General features: G+C 42.7%; 1 long non-coding RNA gene across 4 annotated transcripts; it reads left to right on the top strand.

The window, feature by feature from the left end:
• The first annotated feature begins 1,044 nt into the window (after positions 1-1,044).
• Positions 1,045-24,821, top strand: LOC132690605 (uncharacterized). Of its 4 annotated transcripts, none has more exons than XR_009615446.3 (3): positions 1,120-1,472; positions 23,176-23,615; positions 23,758-24,821. It is a non-coding gene; the product is annotated as an uncharacterized LOC132690605 (long non-coding RNA). The 4 variants fall into 4 exon arrangements; XR_009615445.3 differs by having other exon boundaries at positions 1,122-1,472; positions 23,176-23,575; XR_013552343.2 differs by having other exon boundaries at positions 1,131-1,472; positions 23,176-23,349.
• The last annotated feature ends 1,272 nt before the right edge of the window (positions 24,822-26,093 follow it).

Below are 26,093 nucleotides of genomic sequence, written 5' to 3'. Positions count from 1 at the left end.
GTTGGGATGAACACTGGGTGTTGTATGGAAACCAATTTGACAATAAATTTCATATATAAAAATTTAAAAAAAATTAAAAAAAATAAAACCTGAGAATAAACTGAGGGTTGATGGGGGGGTGGGAGGGAGGCGGGAGGGTGGGTGATGGGCATTGAGGAGGGCACCTGTTGGGAGGAGCACTGGGTGTTGTATGGAAACCAATTTGACAATAAACTTCATATTTAAAAGAAAATGTTCTCTTAGCCTTAACCATCTCTTAATGCCGTGGGAGACTCCTCTCTCTTGTGCTGCTGCAGGCCACATGCTTCACCTTGAGGGCGCTAATTCAGCTGAATATCTTCAGAAAAGGCAAAGGGTTTCTTAAATATAAGGGGGAACTTCAACAGACACAGAGAGAACCTGAGTTAGAAGGTTCCCAACCTGCTCAACTCTGGTGTCTGCCTCCTCATCCCCAGCCCTCATTTTTCCTTTTTTATTTGGTAATTAAATTTTTTTATGTTAATTTTTTAAGTGGCTCTACATGGGGCTTGAACTCATGACCCTGAGATGAAGAGTCTCATGTTCCCTGTACTGAGCAAGGCTGTCACCATTTTGTTCTTCTCTCTTTCCTTTTTTATTTTGGAGGCACATCTTAGACTCCTCAGCTCTCTTGAATCTTTTGATCTGTCCCCGCTTCCATACTGCTATATCCTCTACCGCTCTTTCCTTCCCTGCCCGGCCCTTCCCCTCCCACCTTCGCCCCTCAACTCTGGATAACCATTGGAGCTTTGAGCATCCTCCCCACTGTGGACTCTTGAGGGGCTCAGAGACCCCACGAGCAACCATCTGGGGTGGAAACAGGCTGACGGGGAACAGGAAACAAAGCTCACCACCAACCCTGTGTACTTGTCACATCCCGAGCTTTTTCTTCGAAGTCAGGAAGGTCTCAAGGGCCCCTGGGTTCTTCACCCCAATTTGTCTTTTAAAGACATTGTTAACTATTATAGAAAAAAACACATAATATTAAATTTACTACCATTAACCATTAACCAGTGGATAGGTCAATGGCTGTATATAGATTCTCAGTGTTGCACAACACATCTCCAGCATGAGTTCATTTTGTGACTGAAAATCTACACCCACAGTTCTGTGTTCTCTCCTTTCCGCCCTGACTTGCTCTGAGTTCCTCTTTCGTTTCTATAAATTTGACTACTTTACATACCTCACGTAAGTGGAATCTTAGGGTATTTGAGTTTCTGTGATGTGCTTAGTTCACTTAGCAGCAAGTCAGAATCATCTCCTTGTCTAAACCTGGACAACACCCCACTATACACAGATGCCCCATGTTCTTCATCCACTCCTCTGTCTGTGGACACGTTGGCTGCTTCTACCTCTTGACTCTTGAGAATTACACAGCAATGTATGGGGATGCTCATAAACTGCCTCCAATTCTTATGGATATAAAATCTGAACTGAGTTTGTGCGATCACATGGTAAGTCTATTTCTTGATTTGGGGGGAACTCTTCACTGTGTGCTACAGCAAATGTGCCATTTTACATTTTGTCCAACCATGTGCCAATGTTCCAATATCTCCATATCCTTTCCAGCATAAGTTGTTTTATGCTTTTCGGTTTTTGAATGCTTTGGTTATTGTTGTTGATTGTGACCATCCGAATGGCTGTGACATGATATCTCCTTGCTGTTTCATTTGTTTTCTGTAATATTAGTGGTGTTGAGCATTTTCTCATCAGCTTGATGGCCATTGTATATCTTTGGAGACGTGTATTCAAGATTTTTGCCCATTTGTTAATTGGGTAGTTTGTTTTCTTGTTGTTGTTGAATTTTAGAATTTCTTTACATACTTTAGATGTATCAGTTAATTCCCTAACTGATACACAATTCGCAAATACTTTCCCGATTGTGTAGTTTCCCTTTTCACTCAGTTGAGTGTTTCTTCTGGGGCCAATAGTTAGTAAGCTTGAAATGGCCCCACTTGTCTATTTGGCTTTTGTTGCCTGTGCTTTTGGTGTCATGTCCAAGACCTCATTGCCAAATCTAATGTCATCGAACGTTTCTCCTGTTTTCCTGTCTCAACGTCATAGTGTTAGGTCTTCTGTTGAGATCAGTTATCTATTTCCAGTGAATTTTTGTGTATGGTAGAAAGGAAGGGTCCTGTTTTCTTCTTTTGTGTGTGGATATCCAGTCTTCAGAAGAAGTTTCTTTGAAAAGACTGTCCTTTCTCCATTGGGTGGGATTGGCCCCTGTCAAAGATCGTTTGGCCATCTGTGGGAGGGTTTATTTGGGGGCTCTCTGTTCTGTTCCTTTGGTCTACATGTGTGTTTCTATGGAGGTTTTGTTTCCTGTAGTTCAGAAATATGTTTTGAAATTGGGATGTGAAGCCTCCTGATTCTCTTTTTCTAGATTGTTCTGGCTCCTTGGGGTCCGTTGAGATACCATATGAATTGAAGGATGATTTTTTTCTACTTCCTGCCAAAAATTCCATTGAGATTTTAATGTGGATAGCATTGACTCTGTAGATCACTTTGGGGGGTAGGGACATTTTACCAATATGAAGTCTTCCGACACATGGTTCTGTTCCTGATCAGGATGGATTTTCAAAGAAGCAGTTGCTCTAGTCCCCGCTCCTTCAGTCTCCCCAAACTCAACCCTCTGAAGGGTTCACTCACCTCTCCCACCCCACTCAGGGACTGTCTGAGCTGATGAGAGGACAGGGTTTCCAAGGCTTCAGGTCTGGAGATTGTGTGAGGACGTTGAATAAGCCAGACTTTTTCTCAACTCCTTCCAAGTTTTTCTTCTCTCCGGTTTAACTATCTATTAATCCATGGGTATCTCTTATTCTGTAGTTGTCATTTCTTTTCTTCTGTCACCAACTGTGCGTCACTGGTATGTCACTAATTCAGTTCAATATCTCTAGAAATGGTAAACATCTGCTAAGGAAACTGGGGGATTTAGATGGGTATTTCCAGCAACATGGGAACCCCAACCTGGCTCATCTAAGATTACTCCCTTCTCATCATGCAACTAATCCTTATTCATCCTTTTTTTATACCTAAGATTTTCCCTTCAGCTTTCCTGAATCCTTTGATTGTCCCCCATCAACACCCCTTTATCACTAACTGGCAAACTTCTGCTTTCCTTCTGAACTCTCAACTTCCTACTCACTAGGGCATTAAGTCTTAACCCCTTCCTTTGTCTTCCTCTTGACCCTTGAGCATTTGGGGATAAAATCGTGTAAAGCAGGGTAGGGAATCTGTGTGTGAAACATGGTTCATGATTAAGATGGCATAGACTTGTCAGGGCAGGAGTGTCCAGGGGCGTGAGGAGTCTAGGTGGAGGCTGACCCACCTGCTGTGGGGAGAGCAGCTAGAACGTGAAGGATGAGGTGGGAGCCTTAGGGGTCCCAGCCTTGCAGCCTTAGGGGTCAGTGTGAGAGGTGGGGAGGGGGGTTGGTGGAAATGTGAAGATTCTTAAAGACTCAGAGAAGCACCCTGACACTGGGCACAAAACACTTGATTCAGGGAGCCCATTTTGGAGTAGACAGTCATAAGGATGGACACAAACCTCCAGAAGCTGGATGCAGAGCTGTTTGTATCTCTCAAGGGAGTTAGATGCACACAAAGAGCTCCCAGGACACAGCAGCATGTGGGCTAGGATGGGATACTAGGGATATGGGACAGACCACAGGACATGCCCAGCTGGTGGGGGTTCAGAGTTTAGAGAGTATGGAGGGATTGGACAGCACCAGGACCCCATGGAGGCAGTGGCTTGACTGCCAGTAGCCTGGCAGAAGGGTGGAGACTGAATGCCTATGAATTAAAGAAAAAGCAATTACTCTGAGAAGACTTTATTTCCTCACTCATTATGTCTTGTACTATGTTTGCCTGAAGACAGTTTCCAAGATCTTCAGGTAACTTAAAATATTACCCTTCTGCTAAGTTAAGCTAATTATAGATATTCATTAAATACCTAAATGATTTCCAAATGGGCTGAAACAAAGCATAATCACACCGTTATGAATATATTGCTTCTCTTAATGAACATGTCCCATTTGCCGTGTTGTAGTAAAGGGATGTATATGTATACAAAGGTTTGGGAGAACCCTCTTCACAACGTCTGATATCCTATTCTGGTTTTGACAGTCCTTGGTTATCCAACACTCAAATTATCCCTGTGAAATAGAAGTTTCTGTAGGAAAGATAATAGTCCTTCCACATGAATGAGCCTCTGGTAGGAAAAATCAGGGAGCAGAAAAACAACTTTGGGAGCAAAGTATGAACTTTATGAGCACAGTTTGTCCCGGTGTAAAAAGGCATGCATTGCAACATAGGACAGACGAAAGTGTAGGACAGAGCCCAAATGCACATAGAGAGTGTGGCAAAAGGTTCAGGGTCAGGGAGTTTTATTTGTCCTGGTTTTCTCAGGCTGAGATTACCTGGGTTCATGTATAAGAGCTTTTTGCAAGAGCCTTTGGTGTCAAGTATTGTGATGTCCAGGTGGAATTCAGTATTTTTTTTTTTTTTTTTTTTTGTTACAAAGACACAAGTTTTGTTGGATGTTCGGTCTGCTTTTAATAAGAGGGTGTAAAAGGAAAAGATTCTCCTCTTCTGAATAACCTGCAAACAGCCAAAGAACGAATCAGAAGGAGCAAAAGTGTTTCTGATCATGGGAAGCAATGGGATCCTTGCATAGGGCTGGGAGCATGAGGAGGTACAAGTGGGGTGACAGCATTGTACCATAATCACGTACCCGGGGCTGCAACAAGGTGACCTTTTTATTTTTTTTTTAATTTTTTTTAATGTTTATTTATTTTTGAGACAGAGAGAGACAGAGCATGAATGAGGGAGGGTCAGAGAGAGAGGGAGACAGAATCTGAAGCAGGCTCCAGTCTCTGAGCTGTCAGCACAGAGCCCGACGCGGGGCTCGAACTCACGGACTGTGAGATCATGACCTGAGCCGAAGTCAGCCATTTAATCGTCTGAGCCACCCAGGCGCCCCCAAGGTGACCTTTTCAAAGCTTTCTTTTTTTCCTTTTTAATATGAAGAGAGAATTTCTGGAGTTCTTTTAGTACTGTGTTAGAGCAAATAATTGGCCCCCAAAACATCATGAATTTTATCCCTGGATCCTGTGAATGTCATATTCCCCGGCAAAGACACTGCCCGTGTGATGGAGTTAGAGATCGTGAGATGGAAAGATTATTCTGGACTGTCCGGGTGGTCGCTCTATGTACTCTCAAGTGTTGAGAGGGAGAGTGTGAGAGTGAGAGAGAGAGAGAGAGAGAGAGAGAAGGGAGATTGGCCCAGGGAGGAAAAGAGTAAATGTGAGGATAAAGCAGGGGAGAGAAGGTGGATGAGATGGGGAAACAGGACCCAGAATGAGGAAAGCCTCTCAAAGCTACAAAAGAGAGGAAAACACATTCTTCCAAAGAGTCTCGGGAGGGTACACATAAGTACAGATGCCTCCATTTGGGTAGAGTGAAGTCCATTTGGGGATTGTAGTTTCCAGGACTGTTAAAAAATTTATAAACAGGTTGGATGTTCAATGGAGATGACATTGAAGACAAAACACTCAAGTTGGGGGAGCTCCTGGTCAAGTGGGGAGTCATTAAGCTGTATAAGCCAAGAGACCTGCAGACAGAGACTCAGGGGCTCAGGAGCTCAAGGCTTGTCAGAGGGGGCCCAGATGAAGGAGGAATGGGCAGGAGGTGGAGGTGTGGGGGAGGTGAGAGTCCAGTGGGGGAGCGGAGTCCAGAAAGGCAGGAGGGATTGCAGGGTGCAGGGATCACACAGAGACCAGAGGTGATTGCAGGAAGGAAGGGGGTTTCTGGTCTGGTTGCCAGGCTCTGGGGATGGGGGTGGGGAGGGCACAGGGTCGAGGGATCCTGCTTTGGATAGGGAGGGCCAGGGTTTCCCAAAACAAGTATTTGGACACAGATTTTAGAGGAACTGGAAATTTTCTCTGAGGCAGGTGGACAAAGAGTTGATAAAGGTAACCGCCGCACCTCCCCCCCCCCCCCCGCCAGCCTGTAGAAGTTCTTCTGAAAGAGATCTGAATGACACAGCATAAACAATGAGTTTTAATATTTGTAGATTAAATTTATTTTTGTAAATTAAATTTAATATTTGTAGATTAAGATTTGTAGCAAATACTACCCTGGTACTAGCTGGGTGGAATTCCGCAAAGCAAGCTCTCTTCTGAGAATGGCGGCCAGATGTAGCCCTTTTTGATTGGCACAGGCTAGTCATGTGACATCCAGGTGTGGGCGGGCATAGGCCCAACTTCAGCGGTGATCTCCCGGCTCCATGTTGGATCTCCTTAACATTGTGATTCCATTTCCTTGTTTCAGTTCACAGTTGTGTTGTGAGCCGGTGTTCTTTGTGAGTCCGGTATAAGGGGCCAGATGACAACTCACGGAGAGAGCTGAGCACACATACAAGCTCCACTGGATGTAGATAAGCTAGGAAGTTAATATCTTCTTCTCTAGATAACAAGTATTTCCTCAGAGAGCTCAGATTGCGTAGCTGTAACAGTAGCTAAACCACAACCACAGCTGTGGGTTTAGAAAACATCTTGCGTCGAAAGCAATATGGCATATTTAGCAAGAACCTTCCAACATTCAGCTTGCAGACACGGGAAGCAAGATTGCGCAGGGCATAAGTAAGGATAGTCTTCAACAGAAAATGGCACAGCATGTTTGACCAACCTGTGTCGTTGCACTGGTTCTCCAGAAATGGCACGGGCAACTCCAGGATATACATTCTTATGTTGTTCAGGACAAAGGTGGCTACAATGTTCGCAATTAATTCCATGACGGCGAAGTTGATACTAAACGTGACTGAATTGCTATAGGACAGAAGGAGTGTGCTCTTCTCTGTTTCGTTCCCAAAATTTTGTCTCGCATAGAAATCCAGCCTTTTATAATTACTGGAATGAGTCATTCTCTGACGTCACACTCTTACACGAAAGAGGGGCTCCTGGCCAATGAGATTGTAACATGTGTCTCAGCAGCCAGTACCGGTATAAGAGAAGCATTTCTCACAACAGAAGGCACGTGTCAGATGCTACCTTGCAGTCTGCATACCAGCAGAGTTACCGAGAGGCCTAAATTTGATTCTTGGTGCTCCAGATCTTCTGTAAAGGAGTAGCTCTGTTTATGTTTTCAGGAACCTTGCAGTTCTCCAATGTTCCAATGGAACTCCCTCCTCTAGCCTAGGGAATGTGTATGGGAGGAAATTAATGCAATGGTGCAATTTTCTGGCCCCTTTCAAGATTTCCTGACAGTCTGTTCATCCCAGGGACCATTGTCATCTTCCTTCATCCTGCCCTGCTGACCACATGCTTCGCTGTACTGCCCTCGCTTCAGTCAGTAGCTTCAGAAATGGCCAGGTTTTCTGAGATACCCCTGGGAATTTTAATGGCTACATGGGGCACCTTGGGAATTGCAAGCGGGCTCCTTTGAAACCCCCTCCTCTGCCACCTTTCTGTTCCTCCTTCCTCCTGTTTTGCCCTTTGACTTTCCCTTCAGTTCCCTTGGATCCTTTTTTTTTTTTAATTCTTTTTTTTATTTAAAAAAGTTAAATTATTTTTCTATTTTATTTTGAGAGAGAGAGAGAGAGAGAGTGAGAGAGAGCAAGGGGGTAGGGGCAGAGAGAGTGGGAGACAGAATCTCAAGCAGGCTCTGCGTTGTCAATGCAGAGCCAGTTGTGGGACTCAAACTCACTGTGAGATCATGACCTGAGGCAAAACCAAGAGTTGGACGCTTAAAGGACTGAGCCACCCAGGTTCCCATCCCTTGGATCCTTAGATGTGTCCCCTTTCAACACCTTCACCTCCTCTAGCCCTCTGTCTACACCTCTGAGACCTTCCCCTTCCCACTAGGACTCCTCTGCTGTGACAGTCTCTGGGGCTTCGTTGTGCTGCCCCCATCATGGTCATTCAAGGGACTCAAGGACCCCACCTGAGGCTGTGCAGCTCCATGGAAGTGGGCTGGATATTATGTCGCTGGGACAGGCTATGGAGACACTCAGATGGCTGGCTGCTTGGTCTGTCCTCAGTCTCTTCCTGCAGTTTCATCCAGAGCCTCCATTGGCTGACACATGAGGGCACAGGACATCTTCTGAGTCCCCTCCACAAAGATTGATAGCAGTGCTTCAGGCCTCTTCTTGAGCAGGTGACCTCAACTTGCCCAGTCCCCTGGCACCTGCTCCTGGTCAGGAGGTCAAGGTGAGGAAAGAGTGAGAGCCAGGACTTTCCACTAGGAAGTTGTCTTCGTTGAACAGATGCTCTAAGCACTCTTGTTGCATCTGTCTCTCTGATGAGTGCGTAAGGACCGAGAAAAGGTCAACTGAGGCACATTCATATTTTCAAGAGTTTACCTGAGCATATAGAGATTGGAATTGGGCAGAACCAGAGCACAGATGGCCAGAGGTACTCCAAGAACAGGAGCCAGGCCAAAGGTTTTTCTAAAGAAGAGCTGGAAGCAAAGCAATAACATAGTTTGATTGGCTATGGCTGGAGCTTTGGTCTTCTTTGGGCAAACCAAGTTGGCGGTCTGTGCTTGGCTTCCCAGTTTTCTCTTCTGGGGTGGGGGTGCTCTGACCCTAGCTCAGGTTTTGGTTTGGCTGTGTAGGCCACCAAGGTGTTAGAGCCACCTCAGCCTGCTGTTGGCTTGTTTAATTACATTAGTAGAGTGTATGTGTCCTATGTGTAATATGTGCCCTCCTTTGCCTGGTGGTACTAGATGAGTCCCTACAATTCCTGAGAGTCTCCATTGTAAAGGCTATAGAGAAAAATAAGTGAATATTTGTAAAAATGTCCTTAGGTGAAGGAAAGTGAATGAATTCTGACAAAACATTATTTCAATAGCAATGGTATCTTGTCATATGTCAATGTGAAAATGATCTGTATCTCTTGGTAGTTTACAGACTTGTACTATGCCAAATTAAATGAAATACTGACCAGTCTGTAAATACCTAGATGAATTCTAAGTAAGTTAGCACACTAAATATTAGTTACCACAAACAGTTTTCAGGCTACAAGTACTTTTGTGCCTGTTAATCTGTTAATGAATGTGTTCATTTTTGCCAAACTGAGAATTACTAAAAAGACTTCTTTGCTTATAAGTATGTGTGGTATGTCTGTCCATGTGGTATGCTTCAAAATGCTGGGCATTTGAACATGGCCCATGTTCCTTTTTTTTTTTTTTTTTTTTTTTTTTGAAAAAAATAAATTTAATCATGTAATGTTTAAATTAAGGAGTGTCTGTCTGATTGGATGGGGGCCTCCAAATGTGGGGAGATGATTGGGTGGAAGCCAATAACCTGGGTGGTAACAGAATTCATTCAAGGTGAAAGAAAAGAGACAGAAGTTTATTGAATATACTGCAAGGGATTGGTGGGCAGGATAGTGGAGGAGAGGCTGTTTGCAAGGAGGCACTGGGTGGGGGCCATATTTAAAGCAGGAAGGTGATGGGGCGCCTGGGTGGCTCAGTTGGTTAAGCGGCTGACTTCGGCTCAGGTCATGATCTCATGGTCAGTGAGTTCGGGCCCCGCGTCGGGCTCTGTGCTGACAGCTCAGAGCCTGGAGCCTGTTTCAGATTCTGTGTCTCCCTCTCTCTGACCCTCCCCCGTTCATGCTCTGTCTCTCTCTGTCTCAAAAATAAATAAATGTTAAAAAAAAATTAAAAAAAAATAAAGCAGGAAGGTGAGGAGGTATGGGACATATGGAATTTTCCCTTTCTTGGTAACTGTGTCTGGCTGTAAGTAGCCCATTGGTCAGTTAGGGCTTATGATTGTTTTGAGGTGGGTCACCCAATAGGCCTGTTTGTATTTAGCCAGGGGGTCACTGTGGGCCCTTTCTGCAGTCCATCGCGCAAACCTGTTTTCCTAAAAGTGCCTCTACAAATCATATTTGCCAGTATACACTACCAGGAATACACAGTAAAAAAAAAAAAAAAAAATACACGGAAGTGGGGGCAGATACTTACAATGGGGCAAAACCCCAAGTGAAACAGAAACATGACTTGAAAATGCTACTATACATTATTTGGGCATGGCAACTACTGAAAACTTTGTCTTTTGATGGTCTTGCTGACACTAATAGTTTCACCTTTGTCGATGATTGTGATTCTGATGATGATGACAACAGGGATATTCTAAGAGCATTTTAAAGAGCTTTCTTCTGGGGCTCCTGGGTGGCTCAGTTGGTTAAGCAGCCAGTTTCAGCTCAAGTCATGATCTTGCACTCGTGAGTTCGAGCGCTGCATTGGGCTCCGTGCTGACAGCTCGGAGCCTGGAGCCTGCTTTGGATTCTGTGTCTCCCTCTCTCTCCAACCCTTCCATGCCCATTCTCTGTCTCTCTCTCTCCCCAAAATAAATAATAAACATTATAAAAATTTTGAAGAGCTTTCTTCTGTCATCTTCATAGTATATACAGGTAGCATGGTATATCCACTTATGTGCTACTTTCTTTTCACTGAGCTTTCGTGAAGTTGCAGAATGACCCTAAGTAGAGCCTGACTGACAGGCAGGATTCAGGGGTCTACTCGTTATCTGCCAAAACCGTGTGTGGCTTAGGCACAGTCATCTGTCTTTCAGATTCTTTTTTGTCCTACAGGAAAATAAGATATTGCAACAGAGGTTACTTTTTTTTGTCCTTTTCAGGTCTATTAGAAAATTTATGCAGAATGCCTGCACAGTAAGATCTATACTATATGAATCCAAGGAAATGCTTATTCTGACTAAAATATTTCCTCAAATCTGATCTATGCTCTTTGTGAAACTCCCAACAGTACCATGTCTCATGCACAGAGTCAACAGGCCTCTTCACTGCATTGCTGAATATTTTCAAGATGAAAAGCTTGTTGAATCCAAAACAGTGAAAGTAAAGTGAAAAGCAACATAGGTCTTTGAGGGAGAAATCAGTGCTCGTGGTGTTGGCTTTAATGATGTGGAGAATAAAGGCAAAAAGAAATGTAGATAAAATTAGATTTCCTTACAGCTCACAGCCCTCTAACAAGTCCCTGGGACAGGCAGAGTGACTTTCCTGTAGGAACTCAGCTACCCTGCTGTCAACACTTTGCTCAGGGCAAAAGAAAACCTCAGCTTGACATTATCCCGACCCCCCAGGATCCTGTGAATCTACTCTAAACATATAGAAATTCCTTTGGAGGGGCGCCTGGGTGGCGCAGTCGGTTAAGCGTCCGACTTCAGCCAGGTCACGATCTCACGGTCCGTGAGTTCGAGCCCCGCGTCAGGCTCTGGGCTGATGGCTCAGAGCCTGGAGCCGTTTTCCGATTCTGTGTCTCCCTCTCTCTCTGTCCCTCCCCCGTTCATGCTCTGTCTCTCTCTGTCCCACAAATAAATAAACGTTGGAAAAAAAATTAAAAAAAAAAAAAAAAAAAAGAAATTCCTTTGGAAACTTGCTTTATCTTTCTTCCCCAAAATATATGTTAGCAATCATCCTCCAAGCATATGGCCCCCTGATATACATCCGAAGGGTCTCATGACTAAGGGTTTACTAGACAGCAGTAAATGACCTTTTCCTAACAGCAGCTAGCCTCTCAAGGTCCTGGAAACCTGGCTTGAAAAATTCCTTAGAGACTTATACTATCCCTAACCCCCTCCCAACCTGAAGGTATGTAATCAGTCACTCGTCACACTCCAAGTGCAACTCTCTTTTTTGCCCCTGGGTCCTGTCCCTGTGCTTTTTTTCTTTTTAATTCAAGTTAGTTAATAGTGTAGTCTTGGCTTCAGGAGTAGAACCCAGTGATTCATCTCTTATATATATTTGTGCTCATCCCAAAAAGTGCCCTTCTTAATGCCCATCACCAATTTAACCCATCCCCACACCAACTCCCCTTCCAGAAACCCTCAGTTTGTTCTCTGTATTTAAGAGTCTCTTATGGTTTGCCTCCCTGTTTTTATCTTATTTTTCTTTCCTTCCTGTATGTTCATCTGTTGAGCTTCTCAAATTTCACAGGAGTGAAATCATATGATACCTTTCTCTGACTTATTTCGCTTAGCATAATACCCTCTAGTTCCATCCACCTTGTTGCAAATAGCAAGATTTCATTCTTTTTCATCACCAAGTAGTATTCCATTGTGTACATATTTGCGACATTTTCTTTATCCGTTCATCAGTTGATGGACATTTGGGCCCTTCCCATAACTTGGCTTTTGTTGATGGAGGTTGCTATGAACATTGGGGAGCATGTGCCCCTTCAGATCAGCATTTTTGTATCCTTTGGATTAATTCCTAGTAGTGCAATTGCTGGGTTGTAGGATAGTTCTATTTTTCATTTTTTGAGGAACCTCCATATGGTTTTCCAGAGTGGCTGCAGCAGTTTGCATTCCCACCAACAGTACAAAAGTTTCCCCCTTCGCATCCTCACCAGCATCTGTTGTTGCCTGAGTTGTTAACTTTAGCCTTTCTGACAGGTGTGAGGTAGTATCTCAATATGGTGATGATGAGTGATGTTGAGCATCTTTTCATGTGTTGGTTGGCCATCTGGAGGTCTTCTTTGGAGAAGTGTCTATTCATGTCTTCTGCCCATTTCTTCACTGGATTATTTGTTTTTTTGGGTGTTGAGTTTGGTGAGTTCTTTATAGATTTTGGATACTAACCTTTTATCTGATGTGTCATTTGCAAATATCTTCTCCCATTATGTCAGTTGCCTTTTACATTTGTTGATTCTTACCTTTGCAGTGCAGAAGTTTTTTATCTTGATGAGGTCCCAATAGTTCATTTTTGATTTTCTTTCCCTTGCTTTCAGAGATGTGTCGAGTAAGAAGTTGCTGTGGCGGAGGTCAAAGTGGTTGCTGCATGTTTTCTCTTGTAGGATTTTGATGGTTTCCTGTCTCCTGCTTAGGTCTTTCATCCATTTTGAATTTATTTTTGTGTATGATGTAAGAAAGTGGTCCAGGTTCATTTTTCTGCAGGTTGCTGTCCAGTTCTCTCAGTACCATTTGCTAAAGAGACTGTCTTTTTTTCCATTGGATCCCCTTTCCTGCTTTGTGGAAAATTAATTGGCCATATGTTTGTGGGTCCATTTCTGGGTTCTCTATTCTATTGCATTGATCTATGTGTCTGTTTTTGTGCCAAGATCATACTGTCTTTGATGATTACAGCTTTGTAATACAGCTTGGAGTCTGGAATTGTGATGTCTCCAGCATTGCTTCTCTTTTTCAACATTACTTTGGCTATTCAGGATCTTTTGCATTTCCAAACAAATTGTAAGATTATTTGTTCTAGCTCTGTTAAGAATGCTGGTGTAGGGGCGCCTGGGTGGCTCAGTCGGTTAAGCGGCCGACTTCAGCTCAGGTCAAGATCTCGCGGTCCGTGAGTTCGAGCCCCGCGTCAGGCTCTGGGCTGATGGCTCAGAGCCTGGAGCCTGCTTCCGATTCTGTCTCCCTCTCTCTCTGCCCCTCCCCCATTCATGCTCTGTCTCTCTCTGTCTCAGAAATAAATAAAAAACGTTAAAAAAAAAAGAATGCTGGTGTTATTTTTACAGGCATTGCTTTGAATGTGTAGATTGCTTTGGGTGATATTGACATTTTAACAATATTTCTTCTTCCAACCCATGAGCATGGAATGTTTTTTTCATCTTTTTGTGTCTTCTTCAATTGTTTTCAGAAGCTTTCTATAGTTTTCAGCATACAGATCTTTTACCTTTTTGGTTAGGCTTATTCCTAGGTATTTTATGCTTTTTGGTGCAATTGTAAATAGGATCAATTCCTTGATGTCCCTTTCTGCTGCTTCGTTACTGGTGTATAGAAATGCAACCGATTTCTGTACATTCATTTTATATCCTGGAACTTTGCTGAATTCATGAATCAGCTCTAGCAGTTTTTTGGTAGAGTCTTTAGGGTTTTCCATGTAGAGCATCATGTCGTCTGTGAAGAGTGAAAGTTTGACTTCTCCCTTGCCAATTTGGATGCCTTTTATTTCTTATTTCTCTTTGTTGTCTGATTGTGGAGGCTAGGACTTCTAGGACTATGTTGAACCACCGTGGTGAGAATGGACATCCCTGTCGTGTTCCTGATCTCAGGGGGAAAGCTCTCAGTTTTTCCCCGTTGAGGATGATATTAGCTGTGGGCCTTTCATATATGGCGTTTATGATGTTAAGGTATGTTCCTTCTATCCCGGCTTTCTTGAAAGTTTTTAATTTTTTAATGTTTATTTATTTTCGAGAGAGACTCAACCGACTGAGCCACCCAGAAAGAGAGACAGAGTATGAGTGTGGGAGGTGCAGAGAGAGAGAAGGAGACACAGAATCCCAAGCAGACCCCAGGCTCTGGGCTGTCAGCGCAGAGCCTGATATGGGGCTGAAACTCATGGACTGTGAGATCATGACCTGAGCTGAAGTCGGATGCTCAACTGACTGAACCACCCAGGTGCCCCTCTTGAGACTTTTTATCAAGAAAGGATGCTGTATTTTGTCAAATGCTTTTTCTGCATCTATTGAAAAGATCATTTGGCTCTTATCCTTTCTTCTATTAATGTGGTGTATCACATTGATTGATTTGTGAATATGAAACCAGCCTGGCAGCCTAGGAATGAATCCACTTGATCATGGTGAATAATTCTTTTAATGTACTGCTGAATTCAATTTGCTGTTATCTTGTTGAGAATTTTTGCATCCAGGTTCATCCAGGATATGGGCCTGTAATTCTCCTTTTTAGTGGGGTCCTTGTCAGGTTTTGGAATCAAGGTAATGCTGGCTTCATAGAATGAGTTTGGAAGATTTCTTTCCATTTCTATTTTTTGGAATAGTTTGGGAAGAATAGGTATTAATTCTCTTTAAATGTCTGGTAGAATTCCCGTGGGAAGCCATCTGGCCCAGACTCTTATTTGTTGGGAGATTTTTTGATTACCAATTCAATTTCTTTGCTGGTTATGGGCCTGTTCAGATTTTCTGTTTCTTCCTGTTTGAGTTTTGGCAGTGTGTGTGTCTATAAATTTGTCCATTTCTTCCAGATTGTCCAGTTTTTGTAATTTTTCATAGTATTCTCTAATAATTGTTTGTATATCTGTGGTGTTGGTTGTGATCTCTCCTCTTTCATTAATGATTTTGTCTATTTGGGTCCTCTGTCTTTTCTTTTTGAGAAGTCTGGCTAGGCGTTTATCAAATTTATTTATTCTTTCAAAAAACAAGTTATTAGTATCATTGAACTGTTCTAATGCTTTGTTTTATTGTTTTGGATTCTATACTGTTTATTTCTGCTTTAATCTTTATTATTTCCCTTCTCCTGCTGGCTTTGGGCTTTATTTACTGCTCCTTTTCTAGCTCCTTTAGGTGTAAGGTTGGGTTGTGTATTTGGGACCTTTCTTGCTTCTTGAGATAGGCCTGAATTGCAATGTATTTTCCTCTTAGGACTGCCTTTGTTGCATCTGTAAGTGTTTGGACTGTCATGTTTTCATTTTCATTTGCTTCCATGTATTTTTTAGTTTCTTCTTTAATTTCCTGGTTAACCCTTTTATTCTTTAGTAGGATGTTCTTTAACCTCGATGTATTTAGGGGCTTTCCAAATTTTTTCTTGTGGTTAATTTCAAGTTTCATAGCATTGTGGTCTGAAAATCTGCATGGTATGATCGCAATCTTTTTGTACCTGTTGAGGGCTATTTTGTGACCCAGTAAGTGATCTATTCTGGAACATGTTCCATGTGCACTTGAGAAGAATGTGTATTCTGCTGCTTTAGGATGAAATGTTCCGAATATACCTGTTAAGTCCATCTGGTCCAATGTGTCTTCAGAGCCATTGTTTCCTTGATTTTCTGCTTAGATAATCTGTCCATTTCTGTAAGTAGAGTATTAAAGTCTCCTACAATTAAAATATTATTATCAATAAATTTGCTTAGGTTTTTGTTTAATTGGTTGATATATTTGGGCTATCCAAGTTGGGGGCATAAATACTTACAATTGTTAGCTCATCTTAATTATGATATAATGCTCTTCTTTATCTCTTGTTACAGTCTTTGTTTTAAAATCTAGTTTGTCTGATATAGGTATGGCTACTCTGGCTTTCTTTTGATGCACGTTAGCATGATAGGTGGTTCTCCATTCCCTCAGTTTCAATCTGCAGGTGTCCTCAGGTCTAAAATAAGTCTCTTATAGGCAGCATATAGATAGATTTTGCATTTTTTAAAAAAAAATTCTTTTAATGTTTATTTTTGAGAGAGAGAGAAAGTGTGAGGGGGGGAGAGGCAGAGAGAGAGAGAGAGACAGAGAGAGAGAGAGAGAGAATATGAATCAGGCTCCGAGCTGTCAGCACAGAGCTCAACACAGGGCTTGAACTCATGAACCATGAGATCACAACCCAAGCCAAAGTCATATACTTAACCTGCTGAGCCACCCAGGCACCCCTTGTTGTTTTTCTAAATCAATTCTGATACTTTATGACTTTTGTTTGGGGCATTTAGTCCATTTACATTCAGAGTGGTTATTGAAAGATATGAACTTAGTGCCATTGTGTTATCTGTAGAATTCATGTTTGTGGCAATGTTCTCTTTGTAGTCTTTGCTGCTTTCCACTCATAGAGTTCCCTTAGGGTCTCTTGCAGGGCTGGTTTGGTGATCATGAACTCCTTTAGTTTTTGTTTGTCTGGGAAAGCCTTTATCTCTCCTTCTATTCTCTTCTAGCTTTTATCTCTTCTTCTATTCTGAATGACAGCCTTGCTGGATAAAGAATTCTTGGCTGCATATTTTTCCTAGTCAGCACACTGAATATTTCCTGCCACTCCCTTCTGACCTGTCAAGTTTCAGTGGACAGGTCTGCTACTAACCTTATGTGTCTACCCTTGTAGGTTAATGACCTTTTGTACCTAGCTGCTTTCAGAATTCTCTCTTCATCTTTGTATTTTGCCAGTTTCACTATGACATGTCATGGTGTTAACCAGTTTTTACTGATTTTCAAGGGAGTTCTCTGTGCCTCTTGTACTTAGATGCCTGTTTCCTTCCTCAGATTAGGGAGGTTCTCAGCTACAATTTGTTCAAATAAACCTTCTGCTCCTTCTTCTTACTCTTTTTCTTTGGGACTCTTGTCATATGGATATTGTTCCATTTCATGGAATCACTTACCTCTATAATTCTCCTCTCATGATCTAGTAATTTATTTTCCCTCTTTTTTTTTCAGCTTCATTATTTTACACAATTCTATCTTCTATTTCACCTATTCTCTCCTCTGCTTCTTTAATCCCTGCTGTCACCGTATCTAGTTTATTTTGCATCTCAGCTATAACATTTTAGAATTCATCCTGACTAGTTCTTAGGTCTTTGATCTCTGCAGCAAGGGTTTTTCTGGTGTCTTCAGGCCCATCTGTGAGTCTTATGACTGTTACTCTAAATTCTTGTTCACTATATTGTTTATATCTGTTTTGAGCAACTCTCTGGCTGTGATTACTTCTTGACCTTCCTTTTGGGGAGAATTCTTCCATCTTGTCACTCTGGCTTAGTTTCTTTCTTTTGCATGTTTTATTTTTTTTCTTTTGCATGTTTTAAAAGCTTGTTATGTGTCCTACACCTGAGAGTACTACCATATTAAAAAGGAGTCATACACTGTGCAGGGCCTGGTATTCCAGGAAGTGTTTCTGGTGTATTCTGTGTGCATTCTGTTGTGTTTTAGTTGCTCTTTCCCATTGGTCAGTTCTCTGCAGAGCTTCTCCTTGCCTTTATTGGTGGAGTGTTTGGACTTTTAACTGGATGTGCTTTGATTTGTTTGTTGAAGTAACCCTGGAAAAAAGGGAGGGGAGCCTGATCCCATAAAAAGAGAGAAAGGGAAGAGGAGAAAATAAAACCAAACTGAGAATGAAAAAAAGATAAGGCTAATTCCAGAGAAACAGAGGAAAATAAAGAATAAGGAAGAGAAAAGATGGAAAAAGAATAGAATAAAAATACCTGATTATATATATATATATATATATATATATATATATATATATATATAGTATATTTAATATACTATATTTAAATATATATAGTAAAACCTTGACATTTCTTGAATATATATATAAAACCTTGACATTTCTTGAATATATATATATAATATATTTAAAATATATTATATATATATATGTATGTGTGTGTGTGTGTATATATATATATATATATATATATATATATATATATAGTAAAACCTTGACATTTCTTGAAGGCTCATGGATTCTCAGAATGATGCAGGAGCAGGGGCTTGACTTTGAAATCCCTGCTTCCATTAGCACAAAACAAAAGGGTGAGATGGTCTTTCATGGGCTTGTGACCAGGCATTGCATTCTCTTCTTCTGTAATGTAGGTCCTCTTTGGCATCTTTTTCCAAAAAAGCGCCGTCTCATCACAGTTAAAAACTCTCTTCGACAGGTAACACTTGGAAACCATGAGCTTTTGGAACTTGGTAGCAAACACTTCAGCTGCCTCAGATTCTGAACTCGCAGCCTCTCCATGCCTCACAACACTATGGATGCCACTTCCCCTCTTAAACTTACCAAACCATCCCCTGCTTGCCTTGATGACTTCTTCATTTTCTGTTGATGTAACTGGCAGTTTACTTATGAGGGTGGTGTACAAGGTCTTTGCCTTCTCGAAGATAAAGTTCTCGGTCACAGTCCTTTTACTGCATCTAGTTCCCTTATTTATTCTTTTGTCTTTAATATTGTGCAAATGGTTAATGTAGACTTCTTATAAAATCTTTCAATTTTGGCCACTTGCATACCTCATTCATACTTCTCAATGATTTCCTTCTTAACTTCCACCATAATCATCACCTTCTTCTTACTGTCTTTGTTTTCAACCTTTTTCTGCATGAGGGCCATTGTATATGCTCGCACAGATGTTGACTATGGTACAGTGTTAATGAACACTGTGTTAATGAACGCAGTGAATAAACTGTATTTAATGTAACTGGCAATAAGGCAGCAGAGGAAAGTGTCAATATCTGCAGGCAGCCTGACCTAGACTGAAGCAAAGCCTTCCTAAGCTTACTCTTGTTTTTTTTTTTTTTTTTTTTAATTTTTTTTTCAACGTTTTTTATTTATTTTTGGGACAGAGAGAGACAGAGCATGAACGGGGGAGGGGCAGAGAGAGAGGGAGACACAGAATCGGAAACAGGCTCCAGGCTCCGAGCCATCAGCCCAGAGCCTGACGCGGGGCTCGAACTCACAGACCGCGAGATCGTGACCTGGCTGAAGTCGGACGCTCAACCGACTGCGCCACCCAGGCGCCCCTAAGCTTACTCTTGTATGGAAAAGCAAAGACTGTCCATAGGTGCTTTGAGGTGACAAAAAATACACTAGTGCCTTCCAACATTCTCAAAAGTCACTGATTTCTGCCAAAATCCATGACCTGCAACCAAGCATGCAAGCATGGGAGATGATCACCCACAATCCTGCAGTGAGAGAGAGAGAGAGCGAGAGAGAGAGAGAGGATTCATCGATTGATTATTGACTGGGTTTGGAGTAGTGCTTGTACTTTCTGTTCTGTTTTCTGGAAAGAAGGAACCCTGGTGTTTTTGCTCTTAGGCTATCTAGAGCTCATTAAACATACAGAGTCAGATCTGGACACTTAAACATTATGAAGACATCTGTAGCAGATTAGAACACTTCTTTATTTTTAAATCAATGGGTAGGTGTAAACAATCGTTGATCAGTTAAACATGGTGAATGAACACCCATTGTTCTGATCTTAAACCAGCGGGGCCAAATTGACACAGTTCAAAACATTTAAGACTAATGAAAACATTAGATTTCTCCTTCCTTAGATCTACGAGGCAGCAAAACAGATTGGTTTTTCAGTCAACAAGGTTTTATAGATTTCTACAAAGAAATAGTGAAGAAAAAGCTGAACTCTACAAGTGAAATGCCAGCTAGTAAAGTAGAAGAAATGGTACAGTGAGCTGTTTGGTCACCTCCAAGATTTAACCGATGTGAACATTTAGATATTGGCTTCAGATCTCCCTTTTTGAGAAAAGAGGCAAAATGTTACATAAAATCAGACACCAGCTCCTCCTCCCTTGCTGCCCTCTTTCCCCAGAGGTAATGACTTGCTGTAGGAAGAGGGCTTTATCCTATGCCTGAGACTTTTAATAGTTGTTTGGTTGATCCTATTTACACGATTGTATTCACCAATAACATGTAATATAGCTTTTTTAAAAAAAATTACGTAAATGAGTCATAAGCTAAGTATTTTTTGTCCCAGGATTAAAAAAATCCTGAGTCTTTTTTACATATAGCATTGTTGTTCTATGTAATCTCCTTCATTTTATTTATTTATTTATTTATTTATTTATTTTTTAATGTTTATTTTTGAGAGAGAGAGAGAGAGTCGGGAAGGGGCAGAGAGAAAAGGAGACACAGAATCTGAAGCAGTCTCCAGGCTCTGAGCTGTTAGTAGAGAGCCCAATGTGGGGCTCAAACTCACAAGCTGCGAGATCATGACCTGAGCTGAAGTTGGACACTCAACCAACTGAGCCAATGAGGTGCTCCTAATCTCCTTCATTTTAACTGCTGGGTAGGATCCGACCTGAGGAATAAGGCACAGATCATTCCCCTACTGAAAGGCAGTAAGTTGAAATCACTGCTAGCAGAGCAAGACTTCCATACCCTGGAACATATTTTCTTAGGCACAGGTTGAAGACTTTCCCTGGGGCATATACTAATACCCCAAAGTGGAGGCTGGTTGCTGGCTCTGGGGCAAGAGCATCTTTAATGAGAATGGATAGTGCCAGAGGACTCCTTGAGTGGTTCTACTAATTCACATGTCTGCCCTGAAAATGAAGAATTTTAATTCGCCAGAGCCTCACCCCACTCCACTATATAAGTCCCTGGGGACTCTACACTCTTCACTTTGTCTGTAGGAGAACAAGTTCACTGACTACAGACTGTGAGGAAAAGCACATGCTGCTGTAGAAACAGTAATTCTGTAACTCTTGATGGGTTTCATTCTACAATAGAATTTTTGCAGGCTTTTTGGGCAGATATGTATTAGGTAAATGCGTGGCTTTAAAAAGCCACTTGGGATCCACTTTCTTGGTAGAAGATTTGAACTTCTGTCTCTCATAAATCAGAGAGCAAGCTAATCAGGAAGGATAGAGAATATTTGAGCAATGCAAGAAGCTTGGCATATATGTAAAATGTGGTCATACTCATTTTCAAGCACAAATGTCAACTTTATAAATATCTGCCACATACTAGGCCACACAGCAAATTTCAGTCAATACCCAGACATGGAAGACTCTGTAAACACTATGCTATGAAAGCAGAAAACTGAATAAAAGGATAAGCCGAACACCACCATCTGCATAGAAACCGTGTGTGTGATGAAAGAATCATGGTTGAAGAAGACACAATAATGGCAATTTCAAAATATGCCTGGGTGACAGTAAAAACTTTACATAGAACCCACAGGATGCAAGCCAGGTGGGCTTGTGGGCAAATTTTAAATGTTAAGATGCTTAACATAGAAAAGAAGAAAAAGATGGTCATTGTAGAGCTAATTATCCACCTATAGGAATAAGAAAAGGAACAAACTCAAAGGAGAAAGAACATAAACATGAACAAGAAACACAGATATCTGGAGATGGTTTTTCCTTTCTTTTTAAGCTTATTTATTAAGTTTTGAGAGAGAGAGAGCACAATCGGGGGAGGGCAGAGAGACAGGGAGACACATAATCCAAAGCAGGCTCCAGGTTCTGAGCTGTCAGCACAGAGCCCAACACGGGGCTTAAACTCACTAACCGCAAGATCATGACCTGAGCTGAAGTCAGACACTTAACCGACTAGGCCACCTAGGTGCCTTGGAAGTATTCTCTTAAAACTTTTTATTTCGTGGAGGAGTTTGTTGAGGATTATCTTTAACTTGAAGATTTGTTAAATCTCACCCATAAAGACATCAGGGCCTGGTACTGTTTTTTTGATGGAGGGAAATTAGTGATTCACATTTTAATTTTTTTAGTTATTGCTCTATTCATATTATGCCTTTGTTCTGAGGTGAGGTTTGGTGATTTACATTTATCTAGATAATTGTTTATTTCATCTATATGTGAAAATACACTGGCCTAGCTTTTGTGGTAGTCTCTGATAAACTTTTCTTGTATCTCCCTGATAAGTCTTTCAAGATTTTGTCAGTATATCAATCGAGCCCTTTCTCTCTGTCTCTAGCATCTGCTAGGTAGTATGCAATCACTCCCAGCCTGTCTTCAGTAAGAACCCTGTTAGGTCAGCTTAGCAGGAATTACTCTAATTCTTGGTAATTTTCCATCCACTGACTGCCCCACCGTGCTCTTGCTTATAAATCACCACTCTTCTTGTTGACTTAGAGTTGAGTCCAATCTGTCTCCCTTACTGCAAACCCACTGTTGCAGTCAGCCTCAATAAAGTGTGCCTTATTGTCTGTAATGAGTGTCAGAATAGTTTTTCAATAGCACATGGAAAGGAGTAATTACAATATGGTTGATGAGGCAAGATGAAAGTACATAACGGGCTGTGGGGCTACGATGGAATCAGTTGGGGCTTGTGAAGTTTCAGGAATTTGAAAATATTAAGACAATTGAAGAGATAGTGTTTAGGATGAATTAAAAGACTGGAGACCTAACAGGTGTGGGGAAACACGGAGAAATTAGCCCACTTTTATGGGCAGGGCATGGAAGGACCTCCTAGAACAAGTGTCCAGAAGAGCTTAGCTGTCTGATAGGCATTTCAGTATTTCACGTCCACAATGAAGCCTTGAGTTTTTTCCTTTCCTTCATGGTTTTGCCAAAAATACTACCTCAGTTTCTCAGACCATACAATCGTGCCACTATCCCCTGTGTGTTGAACAAGGCAAAAGCTTGAAAAGGAGCAGTGCAGGCTTCCAATCTGGACACAATTTTCAAGTGTGTTTGGGGCTACACAGTGCTGGAGATGGATGCCTTTCCAGCACTTTCTAGCATGTGGCCTGAGGGTGTGTCCTGGGAGTTCTGATGGCTGGACTTAGGAAACCCGTCAGTGGGATACTTTCAAGGAGAGCAAGGGCTGTAAGAAAGTGTAAAAGTAATGATCATTTACATAAAAAATGAGAGTTCCAGCTGAAGAAGTACAGTGGGTGTTCCTCATAATCTTCAGTGTTGGAGAAATAGGACAATTCATACATTCTTTCAGTGTTGAAATGAATTAGTTGACAGGAAAATCCAAATCTTTAAACTTAATTTCAGATGAGACCAGCTGAGCGTCATCGTCACAAAGAAGGCAGCTGACAGTCCACTTCCAATGTGACTCTTTTCTCCAGATGATACTTCCGTGTGACCCAAGGCAGTGAGGTCCCCAGAAACCCAGACTGAATTCCATATTATGTGACAGAACGTCTTACACTTGACTCAGAGACTCAGGTGGGTACCTGCAGGTCCACGTGTTAGAAATCTGACCCCAATGAGTTTGCTGGTCACTAGAGATACCTGAGGGTGTTCCTAGACCCAGCATTGCCCCGTTCCCCTTCCCTTTCTGTCAGTGCACGACCTGCACTGTGACACCGAGGGCTCCTAAGGCATGGTTGGTCACAGGGCTCTGAGGATGAACATCCATGGACGCCATGAGACAGAAGCTGCGTGCTGGCAGGTGCATACTCCCGGACTCTCCCAGATCACCTGGGACATATGTCAGCGGTTTGCATTCTTGTGCATGGTCCCCTGGTGTCTGAGGGGAGAAGGGAGGATGAGGCTTTCCAATAATGGGGTATTTGCTCCTGCCAGTAACCTGGTGGTGGTGGATTTTGAGTTGTGTTTTTTCTTTTTCTCTAGTATATTCAAGCTGCATGAGGAATCGAAACAAAAGATACTCAGGAGAAAATGTAGTTTGGATTATTATGTTATTCTACTTGGGCCTGTAAAGCACAGACATGCAAGTGATCCCAACTGAACACAGAAAACAAAGAAGATGGAAGGATGCAAATGGTTAATAGTGACCCGACCGGTGACTCTCCGACTCCTTAGCTGCAACGTACAGGACAGCACTGGCAGGGCACCAGCAGGGCGGCCAGGAAACAGCGTCCCAGGCTGTGGCTCAGGAAGGGGCTGCTCCAGGTGGGACCCCGCTCCACTCCGTGTGCTCTGTGTGCTGTCCCACCGCCCACCCAAATCCATCCTAACCGAGTCTGAAGACCTCCCAGCCGAGGCCAAAGCCGTGAGGATCGCGTCCTGCTGGCCTCTCACAGAAGCTGGGACCCAGCGGAACCAGTGCCCACAGGCCCTCTCGTCCGTCTGATCTGCACGCATAATTCAATCGTTCACTTCTGGTGTTCACACAGGCTCAGCCTGCACGCGACTCCTCCTGATACAGGTCTTGCCCTCCACTGGCTGCTGAAGCAAGGATCCTGAGAGTCACTACTGAATCTTTCAGCTCCTCTCTGCTCCATGTGGAAACCGTCACCAAAGCCTCCATAGGTCCCCCACCTGCCCCAATATTTCTCACATTTCTCTATCACCTGCTTGTGCCCTACAACCATGTGTCCACACTGTCCTTTCCTGTGTGGACCTGGCTGGGTCTAACCGGGCTTCCGAGGGGATTAGGTTCCTATGGTTGCTGTAACAAATTACCACACACTTAATGGCTTGAAAACAAGACAACTTGTTAATCCTCGGGTGCCTGGGTGTCTCAGTCGGTCGAGCGTCCAACTTTGGCTCAGGGCATGATCTCGCGATTCATGGGTTCGACCCCGCATTGGCTCTGTGCTGACAGCTCAGAGTCTGGAGCCTGCTTTAGATTCTGTGTCTCCCTCCCTCTCTGCCCTTCCCCTGCTCATGCTCATGCTCTGTCTCTCTCTCTCTCTGTCAAAAATAAAAATTAAAAAAATTAAAAAGGAAAATGCTTAAAGAAAAACAATTTGTTAATCTTAGAGTCTTATGTTACAGTCAGATTAGAAGCTTGACACAAATATCTCCCCCAATATAATCTCCCTATTTAAAGTCTAGCCTATTAACAGCTTTAATTCCCTGTTGCTATGCCCAGTCCCATGTTCACAGGCTTAGGAGCAGGGTGTGAATATCTTTGGGGGTCACACTATTGCCTACCACACTCAGTTTCCACCATCTCCTCTCTCTGAGGCCTTCTCCACCCGGCAAGCACAGCCATACCCCCATAATAGCATCTGGGCCCTGAGTGTCCAGCCACTGTCCCTGGCACCAACCCCTCTCCAACGCCGTGGGCCTGGGGTTGCTTCTGGTTACAAGTCCACTGTGTCACATCTGCCACCGTAAGGTTCTTCTCCAGGGTCCCTGACTGCCGTCCAGGAACTTCACCATGAGCAAATCTAAAGTGTATTTGAGGGTTGGGTGTTGTGGCAGTGAAAACACCTGCATTGGTCAGGAGATGGAAATGGTCAGCAGGAGTTCAGGCAGGAGCGTGAGTGCCCTCTGGTGGATGGTTCCTGCTGCTGGAAGAGCAAACAGGGCCCTGGACAGGAGACAGGAGGGCTCAGCTTGGACAAAGGGCACATTCAGGTCCAGAAGGAGGCATATTTAGAGGGGATGAACTTATGGCTGCCCGTGGCTCAGCAGCTGGAAGACTGGTTTTTGCCAAGGGTATAACCACAAATCAGGACACCACTGGGTTATATTGCCAGGTTGGCTGAGGGAAATTCTGTAGACATTGGGATGCAAAAACATACATGACCGCAAATCGACATGTGATGTCATTAGACACGTCCTCTGATGTTCTCAGCATCCTGAGAGGCATGTTAGCCATGAATCAAAGTCATACCTTCATTTGGAAGAAATATCTTGTTAAGAAGAACATGATATAATAGGAATTCCTCTTTATCTTCAGAATCATATACCTTGGCATCATTCCTTAACTATGATGCCCCTAAAATGGACCTAGTTAACTTAGTTGGGGGCTGGCCAGTGTTGGGGTCTGGTTCCCACCACCTGCGAGCTGACAGCATCCTGTCCTCCAACTCCGGACCCCTCTTGGAACCACAGGAGCCTCTGATGCTCCGTCATTAAAGGAGGGGGCCTTTTGGATACAGGTGTGCTGATTCGAAGGCGCACATGCACCCCAATGTTTATAACAGCACTATCAACAATAGCCAAAGTATAGAAAGAGCCCAAATGTCCACCGACGGATGACTGGATAAAGT

This window comes from Panthera onca, chromosome E2, assembly GCF_046562875.1.
Source record: "Panthera onca isolate mPanOnc1 chromosome E2, mPanOnc1 haplotype 2, whole genome shotgun sequence".
Lineage (NCBI taxonomy): Eukaryota > Metazoa > Chordata > Mammalia > Carnivora > Felidae > Panthera > Panthera onca.
Note: the sequence above shows the minus strand (reverse complement) of the source record. Positions and strands in the feature narration are given on the sequence as shown.